This window comes from Chiloscyllium punctatum, chromosome 15 (genome assembly GCF_047496795.1).
Source record: "Chiloscyllium punctatum isolate Juve2018m chromosome 15, sChiPun1.3, whole genome shotgun sequence".
Taxonomy (NCBI): domain Eukaryota; kingdom Metazoa; phylum Chordata; class Chondrichthyes; order Orectolobiformes; family Hemiscylliidae; genus Chiloscyllium; species Chiloscyllium punctatum.
Window position 1 is genome coordinate 95,044,008 of NC_092753.1, and position 16,598 is coordinate 95,060,605.

Genomic DNA, 16,598 nt, shown 5'->3' on the forward strand with positions numbered 1-16,598 from the left:
GCCTCATCTTCCGCCTCGGAACACTTCAACCCCAGGGCATCAATGTGGGCTTCAACAGTTTCCTCATTTCCCCTCCCCCTCCCTTACACCTGTTCCAACCTGCCAGCTCAGCACCATCCTCATGATCTATCCTACCTTCCTTTCCAACGATCCGCTCCACCCTCCTCTCCGACCTATCACCTTTATCCCCACCTCTATCCACCGATTGTACTCTTGAGAGACCTTCAGCCAAGTGGACATTTTCTAAACTCTTCTGATTTATGAAAGATTGCTAAGTCCCCATGAGATAAATTGTTTGAAATCAAGTTGAGATTGGAAGCTCAATGCCGATGGAGTACAATGTTTAACCCTGAGCACACAGTCCCAAAAACTCAAATCAATTTAATGAAATTAATATATATTACACATGAGCAACCCAACACATTAACCTATTGATATAAACATTGCTGGATGGAAGAGTCTGAGTCAGTAGGAAGAGAACAGAAGGCTCCAGTCATTATAAGATAAGGAATGGTGTGTACTTCTGGAAGGATTCCTGCTTCAGGAAATACCAAAACAAGAACTGTCAGTCTGGAACTGCCCTGCATGGTTTCTGACATTGACCCTGGATGGGGCAGACAATGGAAAACTGGTGCCTATCTTTGTGGGCAAGGGCATGGAGATACCGCTGATGGGGATGGGGTGATGCAGAGGCAGGATTTTTGTTTTGAGATACACAACAACGTAGAATTTCCTGATGAAGGGCTTTTGCCCGAAACATCGATTTTACTGGTCCTTGGATGTTGCCTGAACTGCTGTGCTTTTCCAGCACCACTAATCCAGAGCAACATAGAATTGCCAAGCAGAAACCAATAGCCAAGTTCTATCCCCATGAAGACAGCCTCAACATGATCTTAGGGTCACATGGAACCCCACCATGCTGTCCTGTAAAACCTTCCTCACTGTCCTGCTTTGTCACAGTCACCTCAATCAATTCTTCTGGTCTCTCTGCCTTAATTAATTTGAACAGTTTTGGATTACAGGTAGTTCTCCGATAGCGCGTGTTTAGTAAACGCGATTTGACTGTCATCCAATGTCTGAAGTGGTGACCTTTTGAAAGACCAAGGGAACTCCCGTTCGCTGTGAGACGGTGGTCATCCCCGGCGCTAGGTGTCGCTGCGCGCGGAGGACTGGACTCCGCGCCGGCATCACGTGATCATTGAGCTCGAGCGGTTTGTGGTGAAGAGCCTCGTGAGAGGTTCGTGCTCGTGGACTTGGAAAAGCTTCGTCAAAATGTCTCTATAGAGTGAGGACAATAATCTGTGAATTTAAAAACTCAGAGTTGGGATAAGAGGGAAATTTCACTGGAATTGATTAAAACTGACAGGACATTGTTGAGGAGCACTTTGAAACTTGGCTTTATCACTTGTATTAAGAGCTTATTTTCACTCATTTTTTTTTGTTTAAAAAGTATGTTTAGATGTTAAAGAATATTTGCAGATTCCTGTGAATCTGTTTCGGTGACTAATCACTAGGATAACCAACTGTAAACAAACCTCCCAGTACAGGGTCTCAGACATGGTCAGTCAGCTGCTCAGGGGGGGGGGGTCAGAGTCAGGAAACTCTGCACATTGTGGGGGGGGGGGGGGGAGAGAAAGGTGGAGGGGGGGGGGGGGAGAGAAAGGTGGAGGGGGGGGGGGGGAGAGAAAGGGGCGGGGGGGGACACACAAAGTTACCTGTGGTGCATGTGTGGAGATGTCCTGAGGGGGTGAGGGGGCTGTGCAGAAGAGATTCGGGGTGAGTCAGGGTCAGGTGTTAGTGAGGGTGAGAGGGGAAGATGCTGCAGGAAATGTTGGGTACAGTAGCAGAGATAGAGTGAGTGTGAGGGATCAATGAGAAGATGGTGGCACTTTCACTGGCAGAGTGGGGAAGGCCATTGATCTTCTTCCTACGTTCTGTGCATTCCTTCAGATGGTTGAGATTGCACTGGCCCAGATGGTAACCCAGGTCCAGGTTGGCGTTGTTCCAGTAGAATGGTGTCCTTTGTTGGTGTGAGAGGCGATTTCGGTGTTGAAGGCAAGGGGACCGTGGAGGTAGGAATTAGTCCCTGTCAGAGTGTATTGAATGTGACCACACAAGTATGGTGGCCTGAGAATATTACTTGGTACATTGCAAACCGAGATCATCAAAATTGCGTTCGGTTACGTACTGATTCCTCCTCCGACGAGCTAAGTGCTGACTCTTCCGATGGTATGATGAGAGTCTGGAGCGGTGGTTGTCAGGGGAATCAATGCTGGGATAATCCTGTCCAGACTCTGCCACGGGGCCAAGAATCCGAATACTGGAATTACAGTGGTCCTGGTCCTTATGAGGGCGTCCCTGTGGTAAAGGAGCTGTGGGATGATGTTGTGAGGCAGGGAGGGCCTGCTCCAGATGGCCTATTTTGGATATGCGGTAATCAGGCATACTCCAAACTGCCCATGGGATGGGCTGGAGTATGCTTCCTGGGTCGAATACGACCTGAATTCTTCCTATTACCCCGGGAGGAAGGCGATGATTTGGGAGTTAAACTCTTTGACTCCCTGCGTAGGTCGCCAAGGGATATCCAAGTCGGTGATTGGGGGGATGAGTGGCCACCGGCCCGGATTATTGAATACTACGGGCCGGCTACGTGGTCACAGGACGGATCATGGGGATACCGTACTCCTATCTATATGTTAAATCGAATTATCAGGCTCCAAGCAGTCGTAGAGGTCATTACTAACCAGACCGCCCTGGCCCTGGAGTTGCTGGCTAAGCAGCAGAATCAGATGAGGGCTGCTATATATCAAAACCGGTTTGCCTTGGATTATCTGTTGGCCTCGGAAGGGGGCGTGTGCAGGAAGTTTAACCTGACTAACTGCTGTCTGAAAATTGACGATAATGGTAAAGCGGTTTTGAAGATTTCCGATAAAATTCGGAAATTGGCCCATGTGCCGGTACAATCCTGGCGTCCACTTGGTGGCATCGGATGGTGGGATGGTCTCCTAGGTGGTAGTTGGTGGCGCACGGTGTTACTGGTGGCTGGGGGGGGGGGCGTAATGCTTCTACTCATATTACCCTGCCTGACCCCCTGTGTTCAGTCTTTAATTCAGAAAAATATTTCCCAACTCCAGGCAGTGGCGGTACCCCAACATGGAACGCAGGAACTTAAGGTGCTGTTGCTGCGAAAGACCAAGGATTTCCCGGGCCCTTGAAGAGGGGAGACTTATCTTTGTCATGCACATCTTAAAAAGAAAAAGGGTGGAATTGTGAGAGGCGATTTCGGTTCAAACAATTAAGATGTGCATGACCCTAAAGACTAAGGGGAATAGAGCCATAGGGGTGGGGTAAAACAGGCTTCTCTATAATAAAGGACAAGACATGCTTCTTTTGTAAGAACATTTTGTGCACTCAAAAGTGGGATAATTTAAATTGTGCAAATGCTGACATTTTGTGAGCAGAGTAAAAAAACAAGTCCTTGATTGATGAGACCACTAACTCTGACAGAGAAGAATAAGTCCATGACTGATAAGACTACAGGGTAGCAAAACAACTCGGGAGACATCTGCTGCAGACTTTGTGACATGGGTGCAGAATGGAAAAATACTGACGGTTTAGAATGTGAACCTCGTGACTCTTTAGAGCCAAAGAGGGGAGGGACTTGTGCTGTATATAATGAGAAACTTTGTAAGCCTCGGCGCGCCTTTTTCTCAGAAGGGTGCCCAACTCTGCAGACTTGCTAATAAAACTTTGTTTTCCTGAATTTGTCTAGAGCGATTATTAAGAAGCGATTTTCGTTTCTAACAGTTGGCCCTGGAGAAAAGGACCATCCTGCCTCTGCATCACCCCATCCCCATCAGCGGTATCTCCATGTCCCTGACCACAAAGATAGGCACCAGTTTTCCATTGTCTGCCCCATCCAGGATCAATGTCAGGAACCATGCAGGGCAGTTCCAGACTGACAGTTCTTGTCTGGGGCCACAAGATGGAATTGATCACAATGTTGGTTAATTCTGGGATATCCAGGAATTGGGGAGTTGTTTTGGAAATGCCACATGGTGTGATGGTGCGAGAATGTGTGAGGGGGCACCAAAGGGTGGGGTAGGTCATAAATCAGGCGGGTTTTATAAAATATGGTGATAAATGCCCCCAAGCATCACAATGTGAAACCCTCTGAAAAAATTGACAAAACTGGCACTTGGTGAAAGAAATTAAGATTCAACCCTTGATCTACCAATGCAGGTTTCATTCTGGGATCAGACTTGGTCAGTGTTACCTTTGGATGGGATCAGAAGACTGGCTGGAACATAGTGTAGCCAGCCTTTTCTCCCAGGCCAACAGAGGATGCCATTCCACTGGAACCACACCAACCTAAACCAGGGTTACCATCCGGGCCAGTGCAGGTATGGATGCCAATCGAGAGAAATCAGTTGAAGCTTCTGATGAATTGCACGATGCAGTACCATACAACAGGTCAGTTACAACAGATCAACATTTACTCCGGAGAAAGTGAGGACTGTAGATGCTGGAGAACAAAGTTGAAAATTGTGCCTTAAAAAGAACAGGAATTCCTGATGAAGGGCTGATGCCTGAAACATCAATTCTCCTGCTCCTTGGATGCTGCCTGACCTGCTGTACTTTTCCAGCACCAAAATTTACTTAGCCTCACACAAATGATAAAACAGTTTAACTGCCACTTTTGTCATGATTTTTAATGGTACGCCCGAACCCTGTTTTTCTTTAAGACCCCATTATTTTTATTGCACAAACTTCAATAACACGGCATCAGGTGGGAACGTAACTACGGTGTTATTGGAGAACAACCTGAAATTATTACATTAATGAGGACTTCAGCATGTGACTCTTATACCTGTCATGTTATTCCAGTCATTTGGTTTGTCTCCAGCACCACCTTAGTTTTCATTTTTTGCAAATTTTCTCTCTGCCTCATTTAATCGGATTATAGGTCATCCTTTCACTTGTTAAGACCATAAGACACAGGAGCGGAAGTAAGGCCGTAAGGCCATTCGGCCCATCGAGTCCACTCCGCCATTCAATCATGGCTGATGGGCATTTCAACTCCACTTACTCGCATTTTCCCCGTAGCCCTTAATTCCTTGTGACATCAAGAATTTATCAATCTCTGCCTTGAAGACGTTTAGCGTCCCAGCCTCCACTGCACTCTGCGGCAATAAATTCCACAGGCCCACCACTCTCTGGCTGAAGAAATGTCTCTGCATTTCTGTTCTGAATTTACCCCCACTAATTCTAAGGCTGTGTCCACGGGTCCTATTCTCCTCGCCTAACGGAAACAATTTCCTAGCGTCCACCCTTTCCAAGCCATGTATTATCTTGTAAGTTTCTATTAGATCTCCCCTTAATCTTCTAAACTCCATTGAATACAATCCCAGGATCCTCAGCTGTTTCTCATATGTTAGACCTACCATTCCAGGGATCATCCGTGTGAATCTCCGCTGGACACGTTCCAGTGCCAGTATGTCCTTCCTGAGGTGTGGGGACCAAAACTGGACACAGTACTCCAAATGGGGCCTAACCAAAGCTTTATAAAGTCTCAGTAGCACAACGGTGCTTTTATATTCCAACCCTCTTGAGATAATTGACAACATTGCATTCGCTTTCTTAATCACGGACTCAACCTGCATGTTTACCTTTAGAGAATCCTCAACTAGCACTCTCAGATCCCTTTGTACTTTGGCTTTACGAATTTTCTCACCGTTTAGAAAGTAGTCCATCCTTGTGTTCGTTTTTCCAAAGTGTAAGACCTCGCATTTGCTCACATTGAATTCCATCAGCCATTTCCTGGACCACTCTTCCAAACTGTCTAGATCGTTCTGCAGCCTCCCCACTTCCTCAGTACTACCTGCCTGTCCACCTAACTTCATATCATCTGCAAACTTCGCTAGAATGCCCCCAGTCCCTTCATCCAGATCATTAATATATAATGTGAACAGCTGCGGCCCCAACACTGAACCCTGCGGGACAATTTAGCATAGCCAATTCACCTAACCTGCACATTTTTGGACTGTGGGAGGAAACTGGAGCATCCGGAGGAAACCCACGCAGACACGGGGAGAACGTGCAAACTCCACACAGTCAGTCACCTGAGGCGGGAATTGAACCCGGGTCTCTGGCGCTGTGAGGCAGCAGTGCTGACCACTGTGCCACCATGCCGCCTAGCTTTTCTAGCACTTTCTCTTTTGTAATGGCAACCATCCTCGACTCAGCCCCCTGACTTCCTTTAATTGTTGGATATTACTCATGTCTTCCACTGTGAAGACTGATGCAAAGTACTTATTAAGTTCTCCTGCTATTTCCTTATCTCCCATCACTCAGCTTCCAGCATCAGTTTGAGGTGGCCCAATGTGTACTCTTGCCTCTCGTTTGTTTCTTATGTATTGAAAGAAACTTTTACTATCATTTCTAATATTACTGGCTAGCCTACCTTCATATTTGATTCTCTCCGTCCTTATTTCTCTCTTTGTTATCCTCTGTTTGTCTTTGTAGCCTTCCCAATCTTCTGATTTCACAGTGCTCTTGGCCACTTTATAGGATCTCTCTTTTTCTTTGATAGATTTCCTGACTTCCTTTGTCAGTCATGGCTGTCTAATCCCTCCCCGGATAATCTTTTTCTTCTTGGGGATGAGCCTCTGTACAGTGTCCTCAATTTTACCCACAAACTCCTGCCATTTTTGATCTACTGTCTTCCCTGCTAGGGTCTGCTTCCAGTCTATTTTCGTCAGTTCCTCTCTCATGCCCTCATAATTACCTTTATTTAACTGTAACACCATTACATCCGATTTTGCCTTCTCTCTTTCAAACTGCAGACTGAACTCTACCACATTATGATCGCTGCTTCCTAAGGGTTCCCTTAATTTAAGATTTTTTATAAAGTCTGGTTCATTACATAGCACTAGGTCTAGAACAGCCTGCTCCCTTGTGGGCTCCATGACAAGCTGTTCCAAAAAGTCATCCTGTAAGCATTCCATGAATTCCCTTTCTTTGGATCCACTGGCAACATTATTTACCCAGTCCACCTGCATATTGAAGTCTCCCATGATCACCGTGACCTTGCCGTTCTGATATGCCTTCTCTATTTCCCGGTACATGTTGCGCCCCTGGTCCTGACCACTGTTAGGAGGTCTGTACATAACTCCCACTATGGTTTTTTTGCCTTTGTGGTTCCTCAATTCCACCCACACAGACTCCACATCATCCGACGCTATGTCATTCAGTGCCATAGATTTAATTTTGTTCTTAACTAACAAGGCAACCCCGCCACCTCTGCCCACCTCCCTGTCTTTTCAATAAGTTGAAAACCCTTGGATGTTTAACTGCCAGACCTGACCCCCCCCCCATAATCATAATCATTCACGATGATCTGTGCCATTAGTTCATCTGCTTTGTTACGAATGCTACGAATATTCAGGTAAAGTGCTTTAATGCTAACTTTCTTATCATTAGAGATATTGGAAGTAATAAGATGTCCTAAGTTATCCTTCCTTTTTGCTGCATTCCCAGTCTGTCTCAAGTTTAAATCTGCCTGCACATATGCTATCCTGCCACTTATCTTTCCATTTAACTCCATGCTCCCTGTCGCTTTCACTTTCCCTTCCCCCCCCCGCCCCATCTCAGAAGTTTAAAGTCCTACTGACCACCCTATTTATCCTCTTCGCTAGAACATTGGTACCTGATCAGTTCAGGTGGAGACTGTCCCAACGGTACAGATCCTCCCGGTTCCAAAACTGATGCCAATGCCCCATGAAGTAGAATCTCTCTTTCCCACACCAATTCCTTAGCCACGTGTTTACTTCCCTAATTTTCTTATCCCTATGCCAATTGGCACGTGGCTTGGGCAGCAATCCGGTGATTATGACCCTTGAGGACCTGTACTTCAATTTCCTTCCCAGTGCTCGATAATCCCCAAACAGGTCCTCTACCCTAGCTTTGCCTATGTTGTTAGTCCCAACGTGGGCCACAACAACTGGATCCTCCCCCTCCCGCTCCAATATCCTTTCAAGCCGGTCAGAGATGTCCCGAACCCTGGCACCGGGTAGGCAATACACCATGTGAGACTCCTGATCCTGTTTGCAAAGGATACTATCTGTCCCCCTAATTATAGAATCCCCTATAACAACTACTTGTCTTTTTGGTCCCCCCTCTTGAATGGCCTTCTGCACCATGGTGCCATGGTCAGCTGGCTCATCCTGTCCAGAGCCCTTTTCCTCATCCGAGCAGGGAGCAAGAATCTCATACCTGTTGGACAAGGTCAAGGGCTGAGGCTCCTGCACTCCTGAACTCAGGTTCCACCTACCTGCCTCACTTACAGTCACATTCTGAAGTCCCTGATCACTAACTGAATGTGAATTACTTAATCTCCCAGGTGTGACTGCCTCCTGAAACAAAGCGTCCAGGTAACTCTTCCCCTCCCGGATGTGCCGCAGTGTTTGAAGCTCAGATTCCAGATCATCAACTCTGATCCGGAGTTCTTCCAGCAACCAACACTTGCTGCTGATGTGGTCACTGCCATTCACAATGGGATCAGCCAGCTCCCACATCATACAGCTGCAGCACACCACCTGCCCAGCCATCTCTGCTTAGTTAATTACTTTATTACTTTGTACAGGTTTGAGTTAAAATACTTTCTGATACCTCTCTGCTATAGTCTTTTTCTAAAAACCAATTAATAGATAAACAAAAAAGTAATTTTTTAATCAGTCACTGATAAGGAAATAGAAATATTCAGCTGTTGACACTTTCCTCATGTTGTGTGACCCTTTTGATTGTCTGCAGAGACTTATTATTCCACACTCCCCTTACACCATTTGATCTTTTGATCTCTCTGTACCTATAAATTCTGTGTCTGTGAGCTTCCCCTTCACTTCACTTGATGAAGGGGCTACACTCTAAAAGCTTGTGATTTCAAATAAATCTGTTGGACTATAACCTGGTGTTGTTTGACTTCTGACTTTGTCCAATATTAATAGGAAGGTTCATTGATATAAACATTGCTGGATCTGAGTGAGTGAGTTAGTAGGAAGAGAACAGAAGTTATAAGACAAGGAATGGTGTGTATTTCTGGAAGGATTGATACTGCTTTGGGAAATGCCCAAGTGTTTTTGTACTTTGAAAAGTGTAGCTTCAGATTGTGTGCAACACCGTCAGTGTTCTCAGTCTGAACAGAGATTGTTGAGTAATTCCACTCACTGGCACATCCTGCTGTCAGTTGTTTTATTTCATGGTCATTAATTGCGTTGTGTAACTCTCCTCCATTCACCATGTATTGCTGGAGAAAGCACCTTGCTCTTGTTGCTGTTGTTTGAGAGGTGCACTTTAAACAGAGCCCGGAGGGAGGACAGGATGGAGCAGATTAAATATTTAATTTCAATAAATATCTGAATTAAGAGTCTAATGATGTGCTGAGTCAGCTTGCAGTGCTGTATCTTTTGAGTTTAATTTTCTTGGGGTCAGCCTCCTACAACCTCACCCCATCCTCAAAAGGAAGATGTCCTAACTCTTTGAGCAACCAGCCAAGCATAGGAGGTTGGTTAGCTCAGTTGGCTGGATGGTCAGTTTGTGATACAGAGTGACTCCCAACAGTGTGGGATTAATTCCTGCCCTGGCTGAGGGTACCATGAAGGACTCTCCTTCTCACCCCTTCCCCTCACCCGAGGCGTGGTGTCCCTCTGGTTAATCCACGATCAGTCACCTTTTTGTCTATTGAGAGAGTGGGACTTGGGGGATATTTAATCAAAGGTTGGAACTCTGCAACCCCACTCCATGTAGTAGCCATTAATGGTACAGCAGCCTAGGAGGAGGAGGTTTTCAGAGATAGGCCCGTAATGCCCCCTTCAAGGTCTCTGTTTCCTGCTGCTGATGTGACAAGGGTCATCTGTTGGGTTGGAAGGCAAGACCTCACCAGGCCGCTGGGTCAGATGTTGGGTCTTGCCCCTCTCTTACTGCCCTGTCTGAGTGCCTTTGACCTCCGGGAGAAAGCTTCAAGTGGGCAATGGGCAGGCTGACCACATCCTGCCTCTCGGAGTGCAACCACCCACCCACCCTCACTTCCCTTCACATCACAGGCTGACAATAATTGTGGCACCACAGGCCAATTGTACAAGGCCACCCTCCTACCATCCCAACCATAGCTGGCTTTGACATATCCCCTTTGTATGAACAGGCATAAAGTACATGCCAAGGAAGTTGAGCTAAACTTGAACAATCACTGACTAGACATGAGCAGAGGCATTGTGTTCAATTCCATAACAACATCAACAACCAGAAGTGACCTTTTATGTAGCATTTTCAATTGCCATAATACTTCACAATGCAATTCAGAGAAACGTATTTGGATAGAAAGAGGAAATGCTTGGAGATATTTACCAATCCTAACAGCATCTGTCAACAGAGAACCAGAGTCAACAGTTTAAGTCAATGATCTTTCTTCAGATCCAGGACAATTTAGAAATGTGAAGCATTTTATGTGAGTTAAATGGGGAGTGTATATTGAAAAAGAACATAAAGGAATGCCAGTACATATGTTGGAACACCATGTAGGGGCTCGAAAAGACACTCAGTAGCGCAGCTCATACTGACATTGTGATTTCACCCTCTCCCTGCATTATGTCCCCTTATCGTATCCTGACAGAAAGGATAGTGTCTAGATTAGAGTGGGGTGGTGGAATATCACAGCAGGTGAGGCAGCATTCGAGGAGCAGGAAAATCGATGTTTCGGGCAAAAGCCCTTCATCAGGATGTTAAAAATCACACAACACCAGGTTATAGTCCAACAGGTCTAATTGGAAGCACACGAGCTTTCGGAGTGATGCTCCTTCATCAGGTGATTAATCACAATCACCTGATGAAGGAGCATCGCTCCGAAAGCTAGTGTGCTTCCAATTAAACGTGTTGGACTATAACCTGCTGTTGTTTGATTTTTAACTTTGTACACCCCAGTCCAACACCGGCATCTCCAATTCATCAGGAAGGATAGTGAGCAAGTGAGAGAACAGGACAAACTTAAACTTGGCCTCTGTATTATTTTCCTCTTTGAGCATAGGTGCATTTGAAAACAGACATAGAAAGGAGAAAGGAACAGAAAAATGTGTTAAATGTATGAGATAATGTAAAGTGAGCAGAGGGATGTGTGGAACTTATTGAACAGTAGCACAGTCAACAGTGTAGTCCTGGAAAAGCCCAGCAGGTCAGGAAGCAGGAGAATTGATGTTTTAGGCATATGCCCTTCATCAGGAATGAGGCTTATGAGGTAGAGAGGTAAATGGGAGGGGAGTGGGGTCAGTTCAAGAGGCCAGTGCAGAGTTGGAAAGTTGGATCTGGAATAAGGTGGGGGGAGGGGAAATGAGGAAACTCGTGAAACATCGATTCTCTTGCTCCTTTGATGCTGCCTGACCTATTGTGCTTTTCCAACACCACACTCTCGATGCTGATCTCCAGGATCTGCAGTCCTCACTTTCTCCTCCTTGAACAGTAACACAGACCAGCCTAGCTTTTCAGTGTTGTACCTTGTGTATGGTTTGCCTTGGGTTTTACTTCCTTAGAATCCTGATCTGTTCTGTGTTTGGTTTCTAACTCTACTCACTCTCCCAAAGTATTGCTGCTGGCTTCTAATAGGACTTCCATTTACAGCTTGATCTGTATCACCATTCTCTCATGATCCTGGTCAAGTCTTTACTCTGTCGCAGTTCCAAGTATTCACATGTCACTGACAATACCACGACACCATCATTCCACAAACTGCTGATGTTCTCCGACTGATTCCGCATTTATCTGGGATGCTACAAACATTTATCTCTCACTAAGGCGAAACTGTCATTTGGAAAGTGATCTTGACAGTGAGCTGTAGCTAACAGTGAAGCTTCAAGTTACATTTCACCACAAATGGGTCACAAATCCCCTCATTGGAACGAAGAGGAGGAGCTGGATTGGTTGAGGGAGTGGGTCAGGCAACAGGGAAGAAAGAGGGATGGGGAGTGGGAGAGGGAGGTCTGGAAGGAGAAGGATAAGGAGTGGGATTGGAGAATGTTGAATCATTCAGTCCCTTCACAGCCATTGCACGGTAGCAGCAGTGTGTAAGACACAATGACTTGGCAATGACCTCTAACAGCACCTTCCAAATCAGGGACCTCTATAATCAAGATGGACAAGGGCAGCATATACATGAGAACACCACTCCCTGTAAATTCCCTTCCAGGCAACTCGCTATCCCAACTTGGAACATTTCAGGGTAATCAGGGACAGGTGACAATGTTGGCCTTTCCAGTAGACATCTTCTTGGCAGGATGTAGGTTTGCTTTCAGATGTTTCGTCACCATACTAGGTAACATCTCCAGTGAGCCTCCAACTGAAACACTGGTGATGTATCCTGCTTTCTAATTATCTGTTTGAATTTCCTAGGGTTGGTGATGTCATTTCCTGTGGTGACATCTTTTCCTCTGGCATTGAAAATTTTACCTAGTATGGTGACGAAATGTCTGAAAACAAATCTTCCGGCTCATTGAGCAATCCTACATCCAGAACCTCAGCTTGAGCTACAAATCTTCCAAAACTTGCTAATATTCTTGTCAGCAATTTAGCATTTCTGTTTCAGATGTTGTCGCACAATATTGAACATTATTGGCCTAGTATTTGAAGTAGTTTTCTCATCCACTGTTGAAATGCACTTTGTACATCACCAAAAGGCACAGTCAGGGACTGGCTGCTGAGAGGAAGGGATTGAACTCTTCTTTTGGCTTTACTGGGAGCCAGCAGAGTATGAACAAGAGAAACAAAATAACTCACAAAGTGGGAAACATTCCAATCTCTTTACCCAGGGCCTGGACGAATCACATCAACCCGCAGGGTAGCATTTAGAAACAAACTGTAGTGTTGTACTTGCCAGTGCATAGATCACAAGGAAGAGGAGGCAATAGGCCATTCGGCCCTTCGGTCCTGCTCCCCTTTCAATGGGATCATGGCTGATCCGATATTCCTCGTGTTCACTTTCCAGCCCTTTCCTTGTAACCCTCAATTTCCTGACTAATCAAGAATCTCTGCCTGTCTGTCTGTCGGCTTGTCTATCCGTCTGCCTGTCTGTCTGTGTGTCTGTTTGTCTGCCTGTCTATCTGTCTGTCTACCTGCCTGCCTGTCTCTGTCTATCTGTCTGTCTGTCTGTTTGTCTGTCTGTCTATCTATCTATTTGTCTGTCTGTCTATCTGTCTTTTTGTCTGTCTATCTCAGCCTTAAACATACACAAGTGCTCTGTCCCCACAGCTCTTTGTGACAAGAAGTCCCAAAGACTCTCAACCCTCTGAGAGGAGAAATTCCTCCACATCTCAATCTTAAATTAATGCTCCTTTCTTCTGAGACCACACCCTCTGGTCTGAGACTCTCCCATGAGGAGAAACATCCTTTCAGCATTTACCCCAATACCCTTCATATCAAACTAAAAACTGTGCACATATTCCCACGTTCTCTGATTCTCAAGGTGTGTCATTTTCCTGCCCAGTTAGCCACTAAATATTACACTGAGCCAATGAGTTCTTTAACAATGATCGGATTGGTTAAAAATCTGGAATAGCCATTCATTATTTAGACAGCAGGAAAGTTGGACCAGGCTGCAATCGAATCCATTCACTCTCTGTTACAGGGATGTACTACAAAGCCTCCAACAGTCAGCGGGAAATTGTGAAGCAACTTTGTCGGGAGATCTCAATTATCTGTAAAAATAATCGAGTGGTAATGAGGGGTTTTTAGCTTTCCAGCATAGACTGGGACTGCCATCGTGTGAAGGAGTGCACAAAATACAGAGTTTCGGGATTGGAGGTGATTTAGCGAATTGCATCAGAAATTGGCGAGCTGAAAGAAGACAGAGGGTGGTGGTTGATGGGAAATGTTCATCCTGGAGCTCAGTTACCAGTGGTGTACCGCAAGGATCTGTTTTGGGGCCACTGCTGTTTGTCATTTTTATAAATGATCAGGAGGTTGTTGTAGAAGGATGGGTTAGTAAATTTGTAGATGATACTCAGGTAGGCAGAGTTGTGGATAGTGCTGAAGGATACTGTGGATTACAGAGGGACAGAGATAAGATGCAGAGCTAGGCTGAGAAGTGGAAAATGGAGTTTAATGCGGAAAAGTGAGGTAGTTCACTTTGGAAAAAGTAGCAGGAATACAGAGTACTGTGCGAGTGATAAAATTCTTGGCAGTGTAGATGAACAGAGAGATTTCAGTGTCCTGGTGGATAAATCCCTGAAAGTTGCCACCCAGATTGATAGGATTGTTAAGAAGGCATATGGCGTGCTGGTGTTTATTGGGAGGGGGATTGAGTTTCGGAGCCACGAGGTCATGCTTCAGCTGTACAAGACACAGGTAAGGGCGCACCTGGAGTACTGCTTACAGTTCTAGTCACCGCATTATAGGAAGTGAGTGGAAGCTTTGGAAAGGGTTCAGAGGAGATTTACTAGGTTGTTGCTTGGTATGGGACGAAGGTCTTACAATGAAAGGCTGAGGGAGCTGAGGCTGTTTTCATTAGAGAGAAGAAGGTTAAGAGGTGACCTAATGGAGACATTATCAAGATAATCAGAGGGTTAGGTAGGGTGGACAGTGAGAGCATCTTACCTCGGATGGTAAAGGCTAACACGAGGGGACATAGCTTTAAGTTGAGGGGTGATGGATTGGGGACAGATATCAGGGGTAGTTTCTTTACGCAGACAGTAGGAGGGGCATGGAACGGTCTGTCTGCAACAGTAGTAGACTCGCCAACATTAAGGGCATTTAAATGGGCATTGGACATGCATATGGAGCATAACAGAATGGTGTAGGTTAGTGGGACATCAGATGAATTTCGCAGGTCAGCGCAACATCACTGTGTGCGGCACGGTGGCACAGTAGTTAGCACTGCTGCCTCACAGCGCCACAGAACCAGGTTCAATTCCCGCCTCAGGCGACTCTCTGTGTGGAGTTTGCACATTCTCCCCGTGTCTGCGTGGGTTTTCTCTGGGTGCTCCGGTTTCCTCCCACCGTCCAAAAATGTGCAGGTCAGGTGAATTGGCCATGCTAAATTGAAGGAGTAAAATGTAGGGGAATGGGTCTGGGTGGGTTACGCTTCGGCGGGTCGGTGTGGACTTGTTGGGCCGAAGGGCCTGTTTCCACACTGTAAGTATTCTAATCTAATCTAATCTAACCTAAAAAAAAAGAGGCCCAAAAGACCTGTGTTCTTGTGTAACGTTCTATGTTCAATGTTCGAAATTGGAGGAAGGCCAATCTTCCCAAGTTAATGGAGTGAACATATTTGCAGGCAAAGGAATGTGGGAAGCTTTCAAAAATGAGATGAGAGTGCGGAGACAATATGTTCCTGTTAAGTTGAAGAGCAGGTCTGGAAGGTGTAGGGAACGCTGGATGACTGGAGAAATTGAGATTCAGGTCAAGAAGAAGAAGGAAGCATATGTTAGGTACAGAAAGCAGGGATTGAGGGAATCCCTGGAGGAATATAAGGGCAGTCAGAGTATACTTCAGACAGAAATCAGGAAGGAAGTAAAGGGGACATGAGATAACTTTGGCAAATAGGACTAAGGAGAATATAAAGTGTTTCTCCAAACACATAAAGGGCAAAATAGTAACAAAGGAGAGAATAGGGCCCCTTAAAGATCAGCAAAACCACTTGTGTGTGAAACCAAGGAGATGGGGAGATGCTAAATGAGTATTTTGCAAAAGTGTTTATTGTGGGAAAGATTAAGGAAGCCGTATTTCTTCGGGAAATGAATAATGATAATGAAAAGTGCCCAAATTACAGAGAAATTACTGGATTTCTTAAAAGATATAAAGGTGAGCATATCCCCGAGACCTGATCAGGTGTACCCCATTATTCTGTGGGAATCTAGGGAAGTGATGTCGGGCCCCTTGCAGAAATATTCACATCATCGATAACCACAGGTATGGTGCTAACATGGTGCCATTATTGAAGGAAGGTGGTAAGGAAAAGCCAAGGAACTATGGACCAGTGAGCCTGACATAAGTGATGCACAAGTCATTAGAGGGGATTCTGAGAAACAGGATTTACACATATTTGGAAAGGCAAAGGTTGATCAGGGATAGTCAGCTTGGCTTTCTGCGTGGGAAATGGTCTCTCACTCACTAACTTGATTGAGTTTTTTGAGGAGGTGACGAAGAGCATTGATGAGGGCAGAGCAGTTGATATCCTCTATATGGATATCAGTAAGGTGTTTGACATAGTCCCACATGATAGACTGCCTAATGTGGTTAGATCACATGGAGTACAGGGAAAGCAAGCCATTTGGAAATAAAATTGGCGTGAAGGTAGGCGACAGAGGGTGGTGATGGAGGGTTGCTATTCGGTCAGGAGCCTGTGACCAGTGTGTGCCACAAAGATAGGTGCTGGATCCACTGTTTTTTGTCACTTATATAAATGATTTAGGTGTGAGTATACAAGGTATGGTTAGTAAGTATACAGATGATACCAAAAACTGGTGGTGTAGAGGGCATCAAAGAATGTTACCCCAGAGAACAACGGGATCTCAATCAGCTGGGTTGATGGGCCGAAAAGTGGCAAATGGAATTTAACCAAG

The 16,598-nt window shown here is 45.5% G+C and overlaps 1 long non-coding RNA gene across 2 annotated transcripts; it reads left to right on the forward strand.

Moving 5' to 3' along the window:
- The first annotated feature begins 1,205 nt into the window (after positions 1-1,205).
- Positions 1,206-8,951, forward strand: LOC140486519 (uncharacterized). 2 transcript variants are annotated; one of them, XR_011962623.1, is made up of 4 exons: positions 1,206-1,285; positions 1,951-2,072; positions 4,243-4,473; positions 8,402-8,951. It is a non-coding gene; the product is annotated as an uncharacterized lncRNA (long non-coding RNA). The 2 variants fall into 2 exon arrangements; XR_011962622.1 differs by lacking the exon at positions 8,402-8,951 and having other exon boundaries at positions 4,243-4,696.
- The last annotated feature ends 7,647 nt before the right edge of the window (positions 8,952-16,598 follow it).